The sequence below is a fragment of the Lygodium microphyllum genome, chromosome 9 (genome assembly GCF_053477565.2).
Source record: "Lygodium microphyllum isolate KBCC chromosome 9, Lygodium_microphyllum_v1.1.10, whole genome shotgun sequence".
Taxonomy (NCBI): domain Eukaryota; kingdom Viridiplantae; phylum Streptophyta; class Polypodiopsida; order Schizaeales; family Lygodiaceae; genus Lygodium; species Lygodium microphyllum.
Window position 1 is genome coordinate 143,019,270 of NC_141143.1, and position 24,850 is coordinate 143,044,119.

Here is a 24,850-nt window from a genome sequence, read left to right on the forward strand (position 1 = left end):
AACATAACACATGTGGGGCCTCATGAACAGAATATAAATAAAACAATTTGTCATTAGCTGGAGTATAGACGCTCATCAGCTGGAAAGAATATAAATGAAATAATGTGTCATCAGCTGGAATATAGACCCTCATCAGCTAGAATAATGAACGAGGACGATCATCAGTTGGAAAGAATGTGTCATCAGCTGGAAAGAATATAAACAAAATAATGTGTCATCAGCTGGAAAGAATATAAACGAAATAATGTGTCATCGGCTGGAATATAGATGAACGAGGACGATCATCAGCTGGAATATATATAAACGAAATAATGTGTCATCAGCTAATGTGTCATCAGCTGGAATATAGACCCTCATCAGCTAGAATAACGAACGAGGACAATTATCATGAATCTGAGTAAAAGTCAAGACATTAAGAAACTCTCACAATGAGTACCCTGAATTACTGTTTGCATCACAACCTGCTCCCTGATTTGCCCATCCTCAATTCTAAAAGAAAGCACTTCATCAGCATGCCCAACTAGATTTTGCATAGTCTGTTCCTTTGGATTATTTGTCTGCCCACAACAACTGTTCTACGGGGAAGCCAAAAGTTCATCGAAAACATTGCTGACATCATCTGGGGTAACATATCCATAGCAGTGGCTTGAGATTGCACCAGTCGCATTAGAGCCATAACAAATAAAATTTGCTGCATACTTGGGGCCCATGGTTTTACAGCTAGGCCCCATGGTTTTACATCTACATAAGTAGTGAGACCTGGAGCATATAGCTCATCTCTGAACTTCTTAATGACAACAGGGCCCAAAATAACACATTGAATATCATGACTCTGATGTGCATCCACATCAAAATGAGTTAATCCCCTGTATCGAACAAAGTCTAGAAATATCGGTACATCTCCATTGGAGGAATCAGTGCCATCGCGACCCTTGCAAATAGTTAATCTATTTTTCATAAACATGTCCTTCTAAGAGATGGCTTGATTATCAAAGGGCATATATGTCCAATTTGGACCAGTCCAACGATCGCATATGCTGAGTGCGTCAAGTGAAGTAGGTAACAAATCAGCAAGGGCACCGTTTTACAATGAATGCCAAAGACAGTCATCTGATCTGTCCAAATATAACCGCTATGACTCTGCAAAGATGACCACATGCAAACCATTTTCAGACTCTAATCCATCAAAGCAGTCTTCGGCAGATTTTAGCCCCACTAACAATCACTCTTGGCAAATTATTTCAACAGGCACGCAAACTAATCCATGGTAGAAACAAGTGCTGTGTCAACAACATGCAAGATTCTCACAAGCTTGAGATAGTACGGACCTTCATAGACGGAGGACTGCGCAAGGAGACGCCTACGACGCAATGCAGCATGAACGCGAGGGTTGGCTATGGACGGAATCAGCCTTGCTCCCGAGTCCCAGCAATTTTTCTACGGTGCCTTCTTCTGTCCAGTAGTTTCTGCTTCAGTTGTGAGCCATGTCTGGAGGGCCAGGAGGACCTTGCGGAAGCGTCGGCCCCCGTAGGTGTAGGAATCGATACAGTCTGGAGTAGGCAAAAGATCACAAGCCTTCGAGACGATCATCGACCTAGAATAGGCTGCAACGACAGCAACTCCTGTATTGCTGCTCCGAAAAGAGATGGATCTGGAAACGATCAACGCATGAAAAAAGCAGTATATATCTCTGCTGAGCTGGTTGACTAGCTACTCATTGAGAAACGATAATCCGTCAATGAAATGCTTCCCGCCAGAAGCTTAGGTTTGCAGTTCTTCACATACAAATGCAAGCGAATAGTCTTAGAAGCTCATGTCTGGCTTAAAACTTGTTACAAGCTTGTCCTCTGTCTCGATCCCTCAAATCCACATCAGCTCTAGGCTGGGCTTGACTCGGCTGAGCACGGCTCAGAGCCTGAGGCTTGGGAGGCTGGAAAATTGCACTCTGGATCGTTGGAGCGGTTTACCAGAGCACAGCACGCTCGGTCCAGGCAGGTTGAGGAGCAGCATCAGGTAGGGTTTTTTGGTCGGACATCTAGTGCAGAGAGAGGAAGCTCGCTTAGCCCTCAATTGCGACCAATCGGCCCTATTATCCAGTCCAGCTCCTTGTCATCAGACGATTCTTTCTCGTCGGATGTAAGCAGCTCTGATACCATGTTGAATAGTGCACGAGGGAGACGAGGAACAGAGGAAGAGAGAGAAGAAGAGAGACACGGGACACCGAAAGTGGAACCCCAGAAGTGTGTCAACTGAGCACACATGATAGGAATATATAGAGGGGACCTGGGGCGCTATATATAGACATACTATATATAGCTAGCATAAATTACACAAATGAATAACTATGCAAAAAATAATTATTTTTAATTAATGAATTTATTTTTATATATTTCACGTAATGTGGTAGGTAATTAGATAACCAAGAACTTCCATAGAGGGAAGCATGTAGATGGATTCTCGACGAATTTGGGATCACATCTACGATCCTTCTACACTATACTGGGAAAGATACTGGATGATAAGCAGTGATATTGTTATATTGACACAAGCTAGCTTGCCTTCTTCAGACCGATTTGAAGAGGATAAGATGAATGGAAAACCTTAAAGTCGTGAAGGTTTATTTATTCCATGAAGCCAAAGTGAATCCAATTTTATTCACTAGAGGTTGAGATGTTAAAATAAATCAATATATTTACGAGAAAGCGACAAAGGTCATCCCAACATATCGAATTATAGTTATTGGTTGCTCTAAATGTCGTAACTACATTAAAGATGGACTTCTTGATCTTCCTTTAAAGTATCAATTTTTAGATATCCATTCTTCAAAGCCCGATTATTACCGAGTGGATGTATCCAAATGCCATGCTTAGATTGTATTAAGGAGATTTTCTCTCCCAAATAACCAGCCATCCCAAAATAAACCATGTATTTTTTCCCTTCAGCAAAGGAAATTATTTTGTCTATCCATTGAATATGAAATTGGTTACCATTTTAGCAATTAAGAATTACGAGTGAGTAGATATATCTGATATCCATAGTTATATTCCTTAAGTTAATTCGAAAAACTCTATCATGATGTAACCTTCTTTGAAAATTTAATATAAGGTATTTCTATTCTTGTGAAATGATTTCTCTTTTTGAAAAGATATGATCAAATTATATGATAACCTTCATAGAGCTAACTAGAGAAAATCTTACGATACCACAGGAAGCTGTTCCTACCCTTAATGTTGTTGAGATCCAAGAAAAGAAGTTCATGCTTAAGCAAATCAAACCACCTGAGTTTGATGGCCAAGGCAAAAACATCGAGGTTGAAGTAGAAATATGGGTCGAGTCTATGGAAGATTATTTCATCACTGCTGGAATTACCCCAGCTAATCAAGCAATGATCGGCAAGTTAAAGCTAACAAGAGAATCCTGAATTTGTTGAAAACAATGGTGTAAAGACCAGAGAATCTCTGTCCATTGCCTTCAGGGTTGTAGGATGATGTTAAAGCCAACTTAATACCCAATTGAGCAAAGAAGTTGCGTGCTTCATCAGCATCCAACTCTCCTATATCTATAGTTACTTTATCCACACAACCATATCTACAAAACACTTCTTCAAGCAAAAAATGACAAACAACTTGAATGGATTTGGTTGTTAAGGCTTTGCCTTCAACTTGATTGGTTAGATCCTCTCTTGCAAGCACTAAATACCGCATATTCCATATTCTTGTAGGCATGGTTACAAGATCAATAACCCATCTATAATGTATAGACAAGGGATAAGTCGGTTATAACCCATCTCGATGCTTAAGCATAGAATACATTTGACACACATAACAGGTTTCAACAAAAAGTGCTATGTCCCGATACATGTTTTTCCACCAATATTTTTCTTTGACTTTACTAAAGGTTCCCCATATGCCTCTATGGCCATCCCATAGGCTTTCATGAAATTCCTTCATTACTTGTTGTTGCAATCTTTTGTTACCTAAAACTCGGACAGGCACTCCTTTTTTCTTCTTTGCATGCTTCCATAGATGTCATTCTTTAAGAAAAAAGCCATAAGCTTTCCTCTTGATATGCTTAAACTCCTCATCAATCCAAGTCTCCTTCTTCTTCATTGTGCTCAAATATTGGCTAATCTTTAGCCAATCTTCTTCAAGGAAATGAACTAGAACTTGAGCAATGCAATGAGCATGCTGGCTTCTAGTTGACCATCCTGTTGTTTTCAGTTTTGGACCAATATATATAGTAACTGAAAATGTATTTTCAGCAGCCATTAAATGCAATTCAGTAAGTATAGATTCTTCAACTTCATCTTCTTCCATCAACTCTTCTTTATTGTCATATCTTGCTCGTGATAGCATGTCAACAACTGGATTTTCCTTTACTGCAATATGCTTTAATTCCGGGTTGAGAGATTTAATATATGCAATCCATCTTGGCATAGCAATGTCGGGTGTAGAGCAGTTGGCAATCATGCCCAAGAGTGGAAGACAATCAGTTTCTACCACTACGGAAGCACCTATAAAGTATTCACGATCACACTTTAAAGCTGTTACAACTCCCTAAAATTGCCTTTTTTACTTATGCATACCTTCTTTGACGTTCATTGAGAACTTTTGCTCCAAAATGAATTGCATATCTGTTACTTTCAAGATCCTCTTGGCCAATAGTCCATCCTATCCCAATGGGACTTATATCCACAGTAAGGATGATGGGTTGACCATTTGAATAATCAGTCCTTTTGAGAGTGGGGGCTGAAATTAACAGCTTCTTTAATTTATACATAGTGAGAGTATGCTCATTACCCCAATATAATCTTTGGTATTTTCTCAATAATTGATAAAGATTTTCGGCTACATTAGCAAAATGTGGTATCTATATGAGATAGAATACACATGCGCCAATAAATCTTCTCACCTCTAAAACATTTGTACATTTTTCTTGCATTTTGCTGATGACATCTATCTTGATTGGAGAAGGTTTGCGTCCATAGGGGCCACATAAATGACCAACCACTAGAACTTCTTTTGCTCCAAAAATTGACTTAGCTCTAGAAAGGGTAAGATGTACCTCTTCTAGCCTTGTCAAAATCCTATCACAATCATGAATATGGTTAACTATAAATATCTTGCAGCCATCTTCATCAAGTTCCTCATTCTTTTCATTGACTTCACATCCCTTGATAGGTACATCATCAAGAAATGGAAGAGTAAGTTGTGGAATAAAGTCCCTTAAGACTTTGTGCATGGCATTCATCATATGGGCTATGGAGTTTGTTGCACCTTGTGGTAGAGTGCACATCCGGACCAATCCAAGAGGTGTCTTCATTGTGGTAATGTCTCGACTTTCTAATGAAAGCTAAAATTGGTCGTATCCTGAATATAGGTCACCCATAGAATAAATTGCTCTGCTTGTAAAAGCTTCAGCAAACTCATCAACAATTGGACCCGAACGAACATTTTTGATTGTGACACAAATAACAGGCTGTAGATCTTGAATGAATCGTAAAGATCCATTTTTTTTGGGTACGAAAAACCATCGGTTTGAGTAGGGCACTGAAGAAGGTTCTAAAATCTTCATTCTGATCTTTTCATTTAGAAGTTCTAGTAATTTGGGCAAATGCGCCCTTGGAACAGGAATAAGCTTGAGGTTCCAAGGCACATGTGGGACCGTAAAAATGACCATAGGAGCCACAATATTTGGATCCACACAGCCTATTTCACTTGGTTGAAATGCAAAAGCTTTTCCATGTTTCATTAGCATTTGCATAAAAGAGTGTTTTTCAGCCAGCGATAGGAAAGAATTTTCACCTATTTTGAGCTCTTTTATACTTTCAGATATGAACTTGTGACCAATGTTGGAAGGATCACGAAGACTTGGTTGATTTGCTACCCTATCAGTGAGCCCTTCACTTTCAGGAGGTAGTGGGACTACCACAAGTTTGACTTTCTTATCCACTGTATTGTATTTTGTCTCCACTTGTGCTTCAGCCTTGTTGAGTAAACCATTGTCTTCCTGTTCAACAAATTCTTGAATTGTTTGATAAAAATCCAATGTACATAGTTCTATGGATTGATTTTTAGCTTGATTTTCTGCATGAGTAGCTGCATATATTTCAGCCAATGTGTCAGTAGTAATCAGTCCAAAAAAAATGCCTGAAATATCTTTATTTTTTGCCATCATCTCATAAGTTTTCAGCTCCCTTTTTACGTGACATAAATATTTTCTTTCAGCCTTAGTCATGGCTGGAAGAGACTTATAACAGCCCATACTATTGGTTAAAATAATACAAATTTGCTAGAGACACAGTTTCTGTAGCATAAGGAGGTTCAATCTTTTTACATGACGCACTATCATAGCCTCCCTTTATAGTAGTGCAGCCTGAAAACCCTTGAATTCTCGAGCATTAGGAGGCCAAGTTAATCACGCAGTCGATCTCTGTTTCGATGATGATTAACACACATTGTAAAAAATTGGACAGCTCGTTCATTATCCTTGCTTCGAATTCAAGCATAGGAAGAACCATCATCAAGAGCTTTTGTTTCCAAGTGGGCTTAAAAAATGTAAGGTTGCCCAAGAATGATAGGGTAACTACAAGAGTCTTGAACAAAAAAGTGAAAATTGTCTTTTATGTCTCCAATAGTTACCTACACATTAGGATATGCAGCATATAACTCTCCAGAAGAGTTGTTTGCAGCTCTCATTCGCCAACCTGGATCAACATCTATGGGCATCCGCCACTTTCATAGAGATTCCTTTCCATGATGTTTATCTCCGAGCCATGGTCTAAGAGTGTAATACATGGTGTTTCTTTTTCTCCAATTTTGATGACTGTCTCCGTTGTTGCTCTTGCCCAATGCCTATGGGAGTAGTGATTGCTTGGAATGAACCGAGCCTCTTCTTCCTCATGCATGTGCTGTAGACGGCCTTCTTTTTGAGAGGTGGGCTGCCCAACTGGTTTGGATCAGCCGACCATTACATTTTCAGCTTTTACTTCTTTAATTTTTGCATTCATGTTTTCTTTATCTTCAGCTTCAATTGCTGCAATTAATTCTCTAATTGCTTCAAATTGAATTCCTTGTGAAGTTAACTTCTCTTCATCCTACACAAAAACTCAAAGAACTTGCAAAAAAACATGCACTATTTCTTCAGCTTCATCACCAACATATTGTCTTTTCCTTTTGATTACATTAATAATTACATCATGGAATTCACGTTTGGCAGTTCCAAGAAATTTGCCTAAGGTGAATTCAATTTTGCTTCTTAGAATTCAATCTTGTAGGACTCATTTGAGATCGGTTGTAGATTCTATGTAAGACTGCAATTTGTAGCCTGGCTGCTTGCCTTTATTCTTTCCTTTGGTCTTCTTTGTTTGTGGCACATCTTCCATCTCTTGATCTGGGGTTATATTTTTAGCAAGCTTTGGTTGTTCAGGTGTTCTTCTAGTTACCCATTTCGGAGGCCAAAAGAGGAATGCCCTGGTTCATCTTGTCTTCTTCTCTTTTCTTCAATCAAGACTTCTTTATGATTGACGTTAGCCAAATGTGTAAAGGCAGAAATAGAATCTACTGGTTCTTTCCAACCAGTTATTCCTCGAATATACTGATTGGTGTTGTTCCATTTGATCTAGTGCCTGCATCAATACTTTAGATTGCACATTAGCTTTACATGCTTTCAAACTTGATTTAATTGGCTCAATTTGCAACCCATAGGTAGTTACATCAATTGCTATATAGGCATTCTTTACAGCTAAATCTTCTAATCTTTTCTTCATTCCACCATTACCAAAATTTGGCTCCAGTGGAAGACTAGTTTCAACCACATGAATTTTTTCATCTTTCCAAAAGACGAGCTTCTGTGCTTTAGTCTCACGGAAGGCAGAACACTCCCTCTTGTCATGTTGTTGGCTGTCACACCAAATACAATGCCTCTTAAAGCTTTCTCTCATGGGTCTTTGAGTTAATGCTCGTCCTCGCTCTTCGACTTTGACATCCAGCTTTTCTACTTTGGAACTAATTTCTGTAAGATTCAGATGAAGGTCACGCATGCTTTTAATGAGTTCATCCATTACATCATTTTTAGAAGGAATAGAAGAAGAAAGAGTTGGTTGATTAGTCAAAGGAATAGGAGATCTCGAAGGTGGAACAAGCTCCATAATGGAGTTGTTGAAGTTAAAGTAGAGCCCAATCTTAGTTGCATCCGCTCTCTTTGAGCAATCATGTTAATTGCATCAGTAACATCTGTACATGCAGTCTTGACTCCTGAATTCGAAGGTAGCATCTTCTAGGCAATCAAAAAGCTTCTCTTGCAGAATGGGATCTGCAGCCTTAAGGAATAATTCAATCTTCTGACCTTCCATACTATGTTGGTCTTCAGCATCAAGTTGTCCAAATTTACTTTCAAACTCATGGTATAGAGCTATTGTAGCTAAACCTTTATTGAACACAATATTAGTGAGTTTGGGAATCTCCCAATTCCCATTTTTTGAATACTAAAAAGGTGGCACGCAGATAGCATACCCATAAGTTTCTCAAAACCATATGATGTGACTATCATTGGAAAGCGCTTGAAAAATGGAATCTATTGAGCTATAGAGCGCTCGATTTGGAGTTGTAGTGTTCAAGTTATGATAAATCTAAACATTTGACCATGTGTCCCAAACTTATGGAAAATTCCCATATTCCCCAATATGGTGATGGTGGGTTTTTCAACCCATTTAGTGAAACGTTTCTTCATCATTAGGCCAAATTTTTCTAAGAAGAATTCTTCATGTAGGGATTTTTTAAATGCAGCCCAATCTGCATCTTGTTGAAAAAGACCATGGATTCTTTCTTGAAGACCATGCTTGGCTAGTCTGGCAAAATAACGGCTCCATGCATGTTGTGGTACACCAAATAAGAGCATTTTTTCAACATACAAGCGAATAAAAACAAGACATTTTGACCATTAAATTATTTTAATTCACGCCCAACTTCCTCTAAGGCCTTGATAGCAGTGGAATCAATCTTCTCTTCATCTTGCCTTTGTTCCTGTTGTTGTAACATTTGGATTTGTTGTTGCTGAGTCTGTTGTAGTATGCACACCAATTGTTGTAGAGTATCTCCTAAAGAATCCCCCATCTTGGAGTTCTCTTACACCGATCTTCACGTCGGGTTCACCAATGTTGCAGCGCATAGGGTTGAAGGTCACCACAGGGGTTTGGCAAGAGAAGAATGTATGGGGGTTCAAGAGCTTAGACTTCGGAGATAGTAGAGATAAGAGAAGGGTTGAAGGTTTCAAGTCAAGTTCTTGAAGATAAGAGACATCAGGGTGTAGGTAGATTCAAGGAGAGGAATAGATAGAAGAGAAGAGGTTCGAAGAGATTAAAGATATAGAAGAATACTCCCAAAAAGAATTAGAAAATATAGAAGAATACTAACGGAGATGAAGCTTGTTTTTTAGCATTATGAGAAAATATAACTCTAATAGAAAAAAACGTATACAAAATAATACCTTCCTCTATGCTTCTCAAATCACCAATTTGATGCCTCCAATGGCTTTGGAAGGGGGGTTAAATACCAGGACACCTGACCAAAATCTTGCCAAATCACTCCTTCTTTATCTCCCACTTTCGAAGTGTCATTCACTCCCTGAAATAGCGATCGCGTGTCGCGCGATTTCGCTAATCTCTTTTTTTACATAAAATCATCTCAAATTGGATGAAAGCTACATGCTTTCTTTTACATGTCCTCCTAATCTAGAAGTTATCTATAGTTTTATGGATTTTTACAAGAGATAATATCTAGAATATCAAAAATTGACTAAAAACTTGTCCAAAAAAAATCTAATATTTTGAACCATGGACAGTAATACCAATGCCTAAAGTGGCATTGGCTCTCTAAATCTAAAAGGAAGCAACACTCTACATTTTTTTTTACATGGTGTGCATGTAGCAGCATTACACCGGTAACTCCTGCTAGCATACCGCATGCAAAAGATGAATGAATTCTTTGGTTTAAAGCAACTTGGAATGACATTGGAAGCCTATTACTCGAAGTTTGTAACACTTCTCAAGTATGCACCACCTATGGATATTGCACAACAAGTATCCAAGTTTTGCCATGGATTGGATGATCCCTTGAGCACACGGCTTGAAGCAATGCATCCATCTAACCTCTAAGACGCATTGATAAGAGCAAGGCCGATTGTACAGGAACTCCAGTCCAAACCAAGAAACAATAAGCCTTGGAATAATAAGTTCCAAAACAAAAATATAACTAGGGGCTATGCAAAAAGAGCCCAAGGTCAATTCTAATCTACTAATAGCAAGAAGGCTAAGATGTCGATGGTGGAGAACTTTACTAGTAGTAATAAGGATACTTTCAGGTACTACTATTGTAACGAACCTGGCCACAAAACGAATGCCAAAGCAAGTTCTGTAACGACCAGAGTCTCGGACAACCACAGCTAGAGAAAGAGTTTTCGACATAACCCTTAAGGAAGTAGAAAATGATAAAGGTCCCACTTTGGAAACCGATATGGAGAGAGTAAGAATTCATGCCTCTCTCAACAAGAAGGGACCAAATCGATAGTTCTCAGTGATTCAAACACCATCAACCTATAACGCTAAACCCTTTTAAATTTTGATTAATTGTGGAAGCACACATTCATTCATATCACTAAGGTGTGCTAGAAAACTAGGTGTAGACACAATGCATGCACCAGGGCTGATTGTTGAGTTAGCTGATGGAAAAGAAGTTTTCTCAATACAATAGACAAGTAAGGTGGAGTTTAATCTGGGTGGCAATCAGACCAACATGCAATTCAGAGTGATGAAATTAGGAACCTATGAGTGCCTGTTAGGAATGGACTAGTTAATTCCCAATGATGCTCATATTCATTGTGAAAAGGGCCAAGTCACATTCTTGAATCTTGTAGGACAACAAGTTACCACACAAGGAGAAGTAGAAAAACCAATGATTCAATTAGTGAAAGCTTCTCAAATTGCTAAAGGTTTAATAAAAGGCTTACATGTATACCTAATCGAATTAAATAAAACTGAAGTAGATAAAGAATCCAAAGATGAACTGTCATGGCTTAGGGAACATGCTGATGTATTTCCTGAATAATTAACTAAACTTCCACCATAGAGAGAAGTCGACCACAAAATCAAACTAGTACCAGGAGCTGCACCAGTTGCAAAGCAACCATATCGAATGTCCATTATAGAAGCCATAGAACTAAAGGAACAACTCAAACAACTCTTAGATTAGAGATACATTAGACCCACTAACTCACCCTAGGGAGCTCCAATGTTATTTCAGAAAAAAAGGGATGGGACTCTCCGTCTCTGCATTGATTATCGAGGGCTAAATTAGGTAACGATCAAGAATAAGTATATGATTCCAAGGATCGACGAACTACTTGATCAACTACAAGGAACGAAGATTTTCTCCAAGATTGATCTTAGACCAAGGTATTACCAAATCAGAATCAAGCAAAAAGATATCCCAAAAACTGCTTTTAGCATGAGGTATGGATAACGAGTTTATCATAATGTCATTTGGATTAACAAATGCCCATGCTACCCTCAACAAATTAATGCAATATATATTCAAACCTTATCTTGATGATCTCGTCCTTGTATTCTTTGACAACATCTTAACATATTCCAAGGATGAAGGAAATCACAAGTCACAACTACGGACAGTTCTTGTGACAATGCAGACTCACAAGTTGTATGCTAAGAAAAAAATGTGTGTGTTCTTCAAGGAGCAAATCGATTATTTAGGGTTTATAGTTTCAGTAGATCCAAGGTCAAGGATGTACAAGATTGGCCTCCTCCAACCACCTACTCAAGAAGCAAGTTTCCATTAAATGGACCCAAGTTGAACAATCTAGCTTTGACAGGCTCAAGCTAAGCTTAGTCACAACCTTGATCCTCAAACTACCCGATTTTAGCAAAGAATTTGAAGTACTGGTGACCGATGTGAGTTCTCTTGCCTTGGGATGCATACTCATGTAGGAAGGACATCTAGTAGCATATTCCTCCAGAAAATTGAAGACTCACAAGAGAAATTATGCTACTCATGACCTAGAATTACTTACAATTATCCACTCTCTTAAGTTATGGAGACATTATCTACTTGGGAAGAAATTCTCACTAGTACTGAAAGTCTTAAATGGATATTCACTCAACCAGATCTAAATATGAGGCAACGTCGTCGGATCGAAGTCTTTCAAGAGTATGATTTTGAGATCAAATATAGATTGGGCAAAGAGAATGTAAGGGCAAATAATTTAAATCGTAAATAATTTCTCAATGCACTTATCTCAGAAGAACCTCTTGGAGCTAAAACACTAGCTATAATGATATCAATGCCTAGCAATCCCATCATCGAGCTAGCCAAGGAGAAGGTGAATAATGATCCCAAATATCAGCAAATGTTGAAGGAAATTCAGAATAAAGAACAAAATTCTAAGCTTAAGACAAAGTATCTTAACTTCTCTATTGATGAAGGTCTTGTTTACTTCAGGACAAGATTATATATTCCTTCAAGTCAAGAACTTAAGAAGAAGATACTATGGGAAGCTCATGATTCCCCATTTTTAGGACATCCTAGCTATGCCAAAAATCTCAATGCAATTAGGAAAAGCTATCATTGGGAGAAACTAAAAAATAATGTACTTAAATATGTAACCAAATGCTTGAGTTACCAACGAATAAAAGCCGAACGAGTTAAGCTACCATGAAAGCTACAACCACTTGATATTCCTAAGATGAAATGGGAAATCATTAGTATGGATTTTGTAGCTAGATTACCCTCAATTCAAGGAGGATACAACTTGATCATGGTAATTTTGGACATGTTGACTAAGGTTACCTACCTTATTCTGGTCAAAACCAGCTACAAAGCCTCAAATCTTACTAGGTTATTTGTCAAAGAAATCTTTAGACTTCATGGAATGCCAAAAAGAATTATCAGCAATCGTGATTCTCTATTCACTTTGCATTTTTGGAAGGGATTATTTGAAGCTCTCGGTACACATCTTTGTTTTAGTACATCTTATCACCCTCAAACTAATGGGCGGACGAAGCATGTAAATCAGGTAATTGAAGACATACTTAAGGCATATTGTTGCAAAGAGCCTAGATGGTGCATACAATATCTACCTTTAGTGGAATTTTCTTACAATGTGTCCTATCATCACAGCATTCAGATGACCCCATTTCAAGCTCTATATGGACAAGAATGCCTAACTCCACTAAACTTCTTCAACCCTACCTTGAAGGTTGAAGCTTCTAAGAAGATGCTTGAAGAGATGGACGAACAAGTTAAAACCATCAAGCAAGATATACAAGCTGCCAAGGATTGCAAGATATACGAGCTACCAAGGATCGGCAAAAAGCCTATGCTGACCTAGGGAGAAAATAGTGAATGTTCCAAGAAAGGAACAAGGTCTTTATCCATGTACGTCCAAAGAGGAGTTCTTTATCCTTTAGAAAATTCAAGAAACTAAGCCCAGGATACTGTGGACCTTACAAAGTCATAAAGGCTCTTGGACCTAATGCTTATAAACTACAACTTCGTGAACCCTAAAAGTTCATGATGTATTCCATGTCAGTCTCTTGAAGCCCTATATGCCTAATCCTGATCATATTCTTGATGATTAACAAGTTCTAATGTCGAGTCAAGGTTTACTTGAACTTCAACCTGCTAGAATCTTGGTTGTAAAAGAAAAAATCCTTAGGAATAGGACCCTTAGAGAATATCTCATCTAGTGGAAGGATTATCCTGAAGAGGATGCCACTTGGATCGATGAGGTAACCCTTATGAAAGAATACCCCCAATTTCTCTCTAGATGAGGACATCTTGATTTCTCTAAGGAGGGAAGAATGTAATGTCCCTATTACTTAGTTTATTTTAATGTGTGTATACATTCCCATACTAGCTCTAATTATAAAATTGACCCTCATTATGAATATTATTATTATTATTATTATTATTAATGAGGTATTATATGCCAGTTCATGGAAGAAAGACTTGGGAGACCCTCCTAAGACTAGCTTATTAAAACTATGTTTATAATATAGAACAACAAAAAAGAACTAGTCTAGTGGATAGTCACTTGGCAATTAAGTGCACTTGCATGATGACACTACCGGGATGGGTGACCTCCCGGGAAGTTTTTCCTATAAGCTAGTGGGAGTTTTTCACGCGCAGCCAATGACGTCAATGAAGACTTCGTAGCCCATTGCCAAGTATGCGAAGGTCTGTGCCTTGGTCACCACCTTAGAGTGACAGCCACCCGACGACGTGCCACGTGGTGCTCACCTAGATATTCGTAAATTTTTATATTCACTCTACAAAAATGGAGCTCCCTCTCTAACATCATCGATGATGTCATCAAAAACACTAAAAGAAAGAGTTCTATCTTTGACATTTATGATGTCATCAAAAATCGCTAAAAAAGCAAGTGACCTCTCTTTTACCCCCCTCCTGCCCTACAAAACTATAAGTTGACGGCTTGGGGATGACCAAGAGGAAGGACAAGACCAATCTTGATGAGGACGAGATGTTGATCAAGAAGAAGGAGACTCTATTCCACGAGACGAAGAGACATCATTCCATTCAACCCAAGGAAGGTGATACACAAAAGGTCTCTCATCCTCTTCTACTCTAATCTAATAGGAGGATACTAAAGAACTTTATCATATTCTATCAATCCGATTAGAAGTCATACCTCTACTCTTGTACCTATTCCGTCTACTAGAGAGAGAGAAGTATTGCTCTCCACGAGGCCTACATCATTGAATCCCACAATAACCATTATCATCATCGAGAGTCTTACACCCTTGCCAACTGGTATTACTATCGTGTTCTTCTTCTTCTAGGAATCATATTTATGTCATGGCCCCAAAGAAAAAAAATTCAAAAGTACAAATCACGAATGGCCCTACTAACCTGGAAGCAACAATTGGAGTTGTGAGCACGAGAGTCACTAACAGAGTCATGGGTGTGAATAACAATCCTTTACCAATTTCAATACCACAAGTTTTCTAAAAAATTCTATCCAAATTCAATAGAAATAATATAAGTCTCTTAAGAAATACTGCGATCTTAGAGTATTCACTTGGTAAGTTATTAGCACATCTTATAGGCTAGAAACTATTAGAAAATTACAAAATTCTAGAACTCAAGAGAAATCATGAGAAATTTTTCAAGACGAATTTATTAAGAATGAACCGCGAAGAAATTAGTCAAGGATTTAGTTTAATCTAGAAGCTTTGATAGAAGATTTTAAGACCCAAAATTTCTCCAAGTTGAAGAAACGGACTTAAGGCCAATAAACTTGGTTACAAGAATGTCATTATAAACCTTAAACTCAGAGGTTAGAGACCCCAAAATCTAGATACCCTAGGAGAAGAGCTCACTGCATGAATTTCAAAGGTCAATTGCTACGAGATTATCATCACTTGAAAGTTGCATGAGTGTTTGAAGTCATAATTGCTTGAATACATCAATCTTGTTTGTGATTTTCTAGATTAGATCCTAATTGAATTAAGTATTGAAACAAATATAAATTGAGGAGCCCTATACCTCCCCCAAGGATTGGTGCTAAATCCCCATATCAAGAGGGGATATTTTTACCGCTACAAGAGCATGGACCAACTCCAATGATGAGAGGTCTCCCAACAGGGGTTGTATTAAGTAGGAAGTGGTTAAGGTGCCAGGGGAGCTTTGGCTAGTAAATCCTTTATGCACCTAGGAACTACTTGGTCCCCTGTATGGGCCAAGTTCTACTTGGGATACCAAAAAATGCTAGCTATAAGTGGATTTGATCTTGGTGACGTGCAGATGCGCTGGATGAGACATGTGAAATTGTAAATTTTCTCTTGTATGGGTAGGAGAATACACATTATGGAATAAATCAATGAATTTATTTTATTTTGATTGTATGTCCGTGAGTAAATTTCTCAAACAAACAACTGTGCATAAAAGGATTCTTTTTGTTAATGAAGCTACTTTTATATCTTTCACGTAATGTGATAGGTAATTAGATAACTAAGAACTTCCATAGAGGGAAGTGGGTGAATAGATTCCCAACGAATCTAGTCATATGGCAGAGTGGTCTTTATTAGTGAGAGGTTTCTCCAAAAACAAATGCGATGAAGAAACTCTAAGAAGGGTTGATTCGCTCACTTACCTAGGGTTTGGTCTTAGAACCGGAATTGTAAATTATCTTGGGGGAAAGGTTGTTGAGATATCGAGCTCCACTCGCGATATGCCAGGGTGACCGTTGTGCATTTATGTCACCGACTTCTCAGTTGCAGATGCGGTTGGTACACCGCCCATGAATAATAGCTACATGACAGCTATCCTTATCTACTCTAGTTCGTGGCTCAGTTAGTATGCCACCTTAGTTAGTTGAGTTTGGTTTGAGACCCATATATAGGGTTCTTCTATTTCTTTGTATGAGAGTTCTTTTGGCTTAAACAACTAAGAAGAGGAAAATTGTTTTCAGCCTCCATCCTTGTGTGTATTCCACCATTGTGCAAGCAAGAAAGCTACAAGTGAGACTCCTTCCTTCTCTCCCACAATCTTGACATGGTATCAGAGCCTTATTCGTGGTAAGGAGCTCAAGAACGCAAGCCAAGCTCGCGGTGTTCTGGTAAGAGGAGCAGTGTTGCTTTCATTTTCTGTTTTGGGAGCAGATCTCTGCAGGTAGCACAGCCGGAAATTGCAAGAGTGCATTGTCTCAGGTTGAGACGCCCTTCCCGGTGAAGCAAAAGGGCAGTATATGCTGCGGGCGAGGGCTTTAGCCCTCGGCAACCCTGTTTTTTTTATTTGAGGCCATTTCGGGGCCTGTTTTGGAGGCAGAAGTTTTCTGCACGCACTCAGGAAAAGGCCCAGTTTTATGCTGTGCGACCACTGTTCTACACGTCGATGAAAAGTTGCTGTAGAAATTGCATCGTATGCTTGTGTGCAGAGACATTGGGAGTTACAGAATCATCCTTGTTGCCTGTTGATGCAAAATCGTCACTAGGAAGTGATTGTGTGGTCAAATACCACTTTCGTCAGTTTTGCAGATTAGCCCTTGTGAGGCTGAAGCTGTGTTCTTTACAGTAACAGAACTTTTTGCAGTGTTCTGTAATGGCGTCTGATTCTCTCTCACAGATTGTCACTGAAAAGCTTGACAAGAACAACTTCCAAGCATGGAAGTTTAGAATGACGAATTTCCTTATGGGAAAAGGATATTGGGAATTTATTGCAGGAAATGAAGAAGAATCAGTTCTTCCTGATGTTCCCAATCAACAGCAAATGCAGGCATTTAAAGCATGGTATGAGAGAGCCAGGAAAGTTATGTACTGGTTGTCTATCAGTATTTCAGTCTCTATGATTGTGCATATTCAGGATGCAAGTACGCCAAAGGAGGCATGGGATACTTTGTCAAAAATGTATAGCACAAATACGCAAGCTAGAAAAATGCAGGTCAAGCAAGAGTTGCATAATGTGCAAAGAGAAAATATGAGCATCAATGACTACCACATGAAGGTGAAGAAGATTGCAGATGCACTTGCTTCCATTGGGTCGCCAGTGGAAGATGATGATTTAGTTTCTGTGACCTTGAATGGTCTAGGAAAGGATTATGCACAGTTTCGGACATCCATTTCCGTCCGTGAAAGATTTCCTAATTTTGAGGAGTTGATTGCTCTTCTAATTTCTGAGGAACAGAGAAATGGTGGTGCATCTTCTTGAGGAGGAACTTCAAAAGAAGCTGTCTTCTACTCAAATGCTGGAAGAGGTAGAGGCAGAGGTAGAGGAGGCCGATTTGGAGGCCGTGGTAGAAATCAGAATATGCAGCAAACTCAAGAAAACCAGTCCTATGGAGGAGGACGTGGTAACTCTAGAGGCAGGGGGAGCCAAAGAGGTCGTGGTGGATGGCAAAGAGGCCAAAATGCAAACAGTAATGTTGAATGCTACTACTGTGGTAAAATGGGTCATATGGCTAAAGACTGCTATAAAAAGCAGAATGACATCACGAATGGAAAACTGCAACAAGGGAATTATGCATCTTCTAGTAGACAGGGTGATGATAGAAATGAGCATTTGTTTATGGTGCAGCACATGAACAATTCTGTGACAAGTGCAGAAGAAAGCAATGATGTATGGTATGTTGACTCAGGTGCATCAAACCACATGACAGGTCATGCAGAATGGATGGAGGATGCAAGGAAAATGGAAAAACCAGGATTTGTGGAGACTGGTGATGATACTGCACATCCTATTGTGCAGATTGGAAAAATTCCCTTGTCTATGCAGGATGGGAAAAAGAAATACCTATCCGATGTATTTCATGTCCCGAATATCACCAAGAATCTGGTTTCTGTTGGTCAAATGGTTGAGCAGAGCTTGCAGGTCAGATTTAATCCTCATGGATGCTTTGTTGAGGATATGAAAAATAAAGGTCGCTTGATAGCAAAAGGAAAGAAGAAGGGCAGAATGTTTACATTGGATGCAGACATGCCTGAATTGAGTGCAGCAATGTTTGCACATGGGACCGGTGTAGTTGCAGATATTGATAACTGGCATAAACGCATTGGTCATGTTAATGTACAGCGACTTAAATCAATGCAGGCCCAAAACATTGTTGCAGGATTGCCTAAATTCAAGGTTGCAGAAATGCATAAGATATGTGAAGCCTGTCAGTTTGGAAAACATGCAAGGAAACCATTTCCTAGACATGTTCAAGAGAGTAAGAAGCCATTGAAATTAATCCACTCTGATGTGTGGACTACTAAAGCTACATCTCTTGGAGGCTGTCATTATTTTGTCAGTTTTATTGATGACTATAGCAGAAAAGTTTGGGTGTATTTTATGAAAAAGAAAAGTGAAGTTTTTGGGCATTTCAAAACTCTTAAAGCTATGGTTGAAAAAGAAACAGGCCTGCAAATAAAATGCCTAAGGTCAGATGGAGGGGGAGAGTACCTCTCAAATGAGTTTGCAAGGTTCCTGCAGGAGCATGGCATAAAGCAGCAATATTCATGCAGTCATACCCCACAACAAAATGGAATTGCAAAAAGGAAAAACAGGCATATTGGAGAGGTATCTCGTGCCATGCTCAATGAAAAAGACCTGCTAGATTTTTATTGGGCTGAAGCAGTTGCTACAGCAGTCTATATAATGAACAGGACTCCCACTGCAGCAATACATGGAATGACTCCAGAGGAGAGGTATACTGGTAGGAAACCAGATATTTCTCATTTGAAAATTTTTTGTTGCATTGCCTATGTACATGTGCCAGATAAGTTGAGATCCAAGTTGGATCCAAAAGCTGAGAAGTGCATCTTTATTGGTTACTCTCTGCAGCAAAAAGGGTATAGATGCTATAACCCTTCTACTCGTAAGTTTACAGTGAGCAGAGATGTTGTTTTTGATGAGATGAGTAGCTGGTATAAACCAATAAATGTGATAGATGATGTAGATGCACAAAATGGTAATGCTGCACATAATTCTCAACAGCAGCCACAAGATATTAGTGGACCTGGAGCATCCTCTAGCAGTGGTTCACATTCTTCGCCATGGACAGGCAGATTGAGATCAGGAGAATCTTCTCAAGGCAGTGCAAATAGTGGTATGCAAGTGTCACGAAAAGGAAAAGAGAAGGTAGATCAGCCCATGGTTGATGTGAATGCAGGTCACTCTTATGTGGATGGTGAATCCAATGGCTCAAAATAGAGCATTGATGATGAGTTGGTTATTCCTTCTATTGTTACACCTGGAGTAAGGAAGACCAGGGATGTTTTGAGAGCACCTGGGAGTGAACCTACTTTGCGCAGGTCAACCAGAGTTAGGTATCCTGTGGATAGGCTGAAATATGATGGATTTACAGCCATTCACTATGCATATATGGTCAAAGTGATACAGGAACCAGAACCCACTTCTTTTGAGCAAGCCATGGGAAAAGAAAAATGGGAGAAAGCCATGGATGAAGAAATGGATGCCTTGGAAGCAAATGCTACATGGGAATTTGTACCTTTGCCTAAAGGTAAGAATGCAATTGGTTGTAAGTGGGTTTATAAGGTGAAGCACAATGCAGATGGTTCTGTGAACAGATACAAGGCAAGATTAGTAGTCAAGGGGTATGCACAAATAGATGGCATTGACTATGAAGAAACATTCAGTCCGGTTGCAAGGATGGCAACTGTAAGAGCAGTCATTGCTATGGCTGCATCAAAGGGATGGTCTTTACATCAGATGGATGTAAAGAATGCCTTCTTGCATGGTGATTTGCAAGAAGAGGTCTATATGGAGCAGCCACCAGGTTATGTGCATGCTGTTCATCCTGAGTTTGTTTGCAGGTTGAAGAAAGCCTTGTATGGCTTGAAGCAAGCACCTAGAGCATGGTCTGACAAGATAGGGCAGTATCTTGTCACTATTGGCTTTCAGATTTCCAAGGCAGATTTCTCACTTTATGTGAGAAAGACAGAGAAAGGTATTATGTTGCTTGTCATTTATGTTGATGATTTGATTATGATAGGTGACAGTGATGAAGATATCCTTCATGTGAAAATGCTATTGAAGCAAAAGTTTGAGATGAAGGATTTGGGAGAGCTGCGTTATTTCTTGGGCATTGAGGTGATTAGATCACCAAGTGGGATACAGCTCTTGCAGAGGCAGTATGGATTGGACATGCTGTCCAAATATGGGATGACAGGCTGTAAGCCTATTTCAGTTCCTTTGGAGCAGAATGTGAAGCTAAGCGCAGATGCAGGTGAGCTTCTGGAAGACCCTACTATGTACAGACGCATAGTAGGAAGCTTGATTTATATGACTATTACCAGGCCAGATTTGAGCTATGCTGTTGGATTGGTAAGTCAGTTTATGCAGGCTCCAAGGAAACCGCATTTGGATGCGGCTAGACGCATACTCAGGTATGTGAAGTCCACATTGCAGTATGGACTATTTTATGAGACTGGGGTTCAGATACAGTTGCATGGATACACTGATGTTGATTGGGCTGGTAGCATTTCTGATAGAGGATCTACCAATGGATATGTGTTCTCTTTTGGGAGTACTGCAGTCACTTGGAGCAGCAAGAAACAACCTACAGTTGCCTTATCCAGCACAGAGGCTGAGTACAGGGGCGCAGCAATGGCTGCATGTGAGGTAGCTTGGTTGCATAAGCTACTTTATGATATGCATCAGCCTACAGATGGGCCAGTTGTCATTTATTGTGACAATATGAGTAGTATACACTTGGCAAATAACCCAGTCTATCATGCTAGAAAAAAGCACATTGAGGTGCATTATCACTATGTGTGAGAGAGGGTTTTACTAGGTCTTATTGATCTAGTTTATGTCAGCACAGAGGATCAGGTAGCTGACATATTTACGAAGACATTGGGCGCAGAGAAGCTGCACAAGTTTAGAGACCTGCTTGGTGTATAGGAATTGGGATTGAGCTCAAGGGGGAGTGTTGAGATATCGAGCTCCACTCGCGATATGCCAGGGTGACCGTTGTGCATTTATGTCACCGACTTGTCAGTTTGCAGATGTGGTTGGTACACCGCCCATGAATAATAGCTACATGACAGCTATCCTTATCTACTCTAGTTTGTGGCTCAGTTAGTATGCCACCTTAGTTAGTTGAGTTTGGTTTGAGACCCATATATAGGGTTCTTCTATTTCTTTGTATGAGAGTTCTTTTGGCTTACACAACTAAGAAGAGGAAAACTGCTTTCAGCCTCCATCCTTGTGTGTATTCCCCCATTGTGCAAGCAAGAAAGCTACAAGTGAGACTCCTTCCTTCTCTCCCACAATCTTGACAAAGGTACGACGGCTATGCCAGAGGACTGCGAGGGATTTCATAAATCCTTAGTTTGCTACTGGAAAAAAGTGTTGTACTCCATGAACCAAGGGTAATGGAAGTTGCTCCTTTTGGACAAGAAGCCTCTCAAAGAACACATGCGGATGTGAGCTAGTTATTGATAGGTGACTGTTAGGTTAATTAGGAACCTTTAGGTTGGTCGTCCGTGGATAACAACAAGATGCTTCCCCTACGGGGTAGACATAGGATTATAGAGACGGACAAAATCCGATCATTGTGGTTAGAGTACTGATGGTGATGGCTAGAAGGTAAAACTTTGGGTGACTACTAAAACGTTATTTGTCACATAATAAAGGTCAGTATGTTACATATTTGTATAGGAATAAATGGATCTATAGCCCTTTTAGTAGATTTACAAGAGGTAGAGTTCAAAACTAAATTAAATTTCGATAAATTGAAGACCTATTATGTATAAAGACTGACATCAGACTTGGTGCCTTTGTAGGTCCTTTAAGATCTAGATTAAACTTGCAGAGGGTCCCAAGACCATTGGATTGAAAAAATCATTTCTTATCTTGAGTGTCCATATTTAGAGCAGTGTTATCACTAAGGTAAAGTGATCTGGTGGAGCAAGGGTTATCACGTTATTAAGTGGCAAGACATCTCTTTCATGTGGGATATTAATGTTTATTGCCATCGCTAACACTAGGTTCTTACTAGTGTCCTATTGAGTTTAGTGAGAAAGGAGGGATTATAGCTATCTTACACCCCCTCTCTCATTTAGACTTTGGCTATGCTATCATAAGTACAAATAGGTTGATTGCCATGGTAGGTTACATCAATGAAGCATTGATTCATACATTATATTTTGATAGAGCTTCTCGTGAGGACCTGCTAAGTATACAAGTATAGGGATTGTCATAAAAGACCCCCATCGTTGAGTGATTTTAAAAATGAGAGTGTATCTAAGCATTGCTTTTACGAATAACATGGCAGAATACAAGGCCTTGCTTATGGGGTTGAATCTAGCCAAACGTGGTGGTACTCACTAGTTATTAGTGGAAGAAGATTCACAGTTAGTGATCAACCAATTGAATGGAACCTATAGTGTGAGGGATTCCATTCTTAGGATGTACCATTGTGTAACATTGGATACCCTTGAGATCTTTGAGGCAATAACTTGCTAGATGATTTCCCAATAGTAGAATCACTTTGCACACTCCCTAGCTAATTATGCCTTTGTTGAAAATATTTTTCTTAACTATAGGTGTGAAGGGCTTTTATAATTACCTCTTGATGTTAGTACATGGCTAATATGGAGACTAATTGTTGTTGTTATACCATGTTTTGGTCACCAATGGTTAGTATGGGTTATGCTAGATAGCGATTGATTCTTTTTATATTCTGTCATGGACACATTGGATCATTCAATGGTATATTTGTCAAATATCCATTGCCATTTAAGTATAAGATTAGCTACTAATAATTTGATGCATTTAGTGTAGAGCCTGAATGGCCCATCCCCTTGGTCTAGTTTTGTGCTTCATTAGGGTTTACGTGGGGACCAAGGGTTTATTTTTAGCAATCGAATGCTGAATGATGTACTGCATGGTTATATTTTGTTAGGCCAAGAGGAAACTTTTCTCTTGTGGAGAATTATTTTATTTTGTTAGGCCAAAAGAGCTATTTGTTCTTATAGTGAAATGGTTTATTCCATTAGGCCAAGAGGGCCATTTGTTTGTTTGGTGCAAGTGAGGTTAATGGTTTTTATTTTAGTACTCTATTAAACAAATTTGAGGAGCATATGGAGAGAGCCTCTTGCTCTACAGAAGCTTTTTGTGGCCAAGTCTAGGTGATATCCTTCATTTACAAGTGCTTTCCCTTTATGTTCCTATATAAATGTATGTACTTGGGATATTTTTCTTTTGTTTGGGATTAATATCCACAACATGAAGTCCAAATGTTAGATTAGGTGTATTTGGGGAGGTTTGAGCAGTTGTCTATCTCTTATAAAGACATTTTTTGGCACTCTTAGATTTGTTTTTAAGGGTAGTTCAAGTGATCTTGTCATATTAACTTGTTGGGTGGTTGTTTCTAGGAATCCCTATTAGTTGTGAGGCAGCTAGGGAAGCTTGAAAAATAAAAGAGAAAAATATATATATATATATTTGAAATCTATTAGATACGAAGATGTTTATAAAGGGGTTCCAACCCCTAAGATAAGAAAATAAAGAAAGAAAAATCATAAGTGTAGATGTTCATTGCCTTGTGAACGCTTGGTAGGTTCTTATGGGGTTGATATCTTGTCTTCTTGGGGTGGGCATTTAGTCGAAAAAAAAAAATAAGGATGGTTGGAGTGAAAAAAAAAGTGAGCAGAAGAAAACAAATTTTATGTTGCCTTGCGAGAGCTTGGTAGGTTCTTAGGTATTGAGAAAAGACCTGAGACCGATGACATGTTCTCCTTGGGTCATAATATGTATAGCTCTCTCCTTTTTACACACCCGACTATAAAATACTGAATTAAAATAATTGTGTTAAAATGAAAAGCTATATGATTTTCAATAGACTAGGCTTTAGGAGTCCTCGTCTAGTAAGAGTTCTTGGTCTGGTTGTCTTAGGTCAAGTAGGTAGGTCAAAGACCACCACTTAGGATGACTTCTTTGATATTTCTTTTAGCCAGTATATGTTGGAGTAGTCGATTAGCAACTCGAGTAAGTTACTCAAGAATATGTGTGCATCACGTGGGTTCAAAATAAGGTATTTTTAAAATACAATTTTATACATTTTTTAACATATAGAAGGGTATAATATAAAGGGATTATTTACTGATTGAATAAAAAAGGATTATGTTTTATTCAAGAAAAATTCACAGATAAGGATATTTATAAATAGGCCTTGAATGCACATGATGTAAAGGATATACATATAGTAACTTCCCTAAGGTAAGCAACTAGCTTTGGATATCTGTCAAACTATACTTGGCCTATCCCTTGTGGACTTCATGCTTTGATTTTGTAAAGAGATAGTGTGTTTTTGCTCTGTT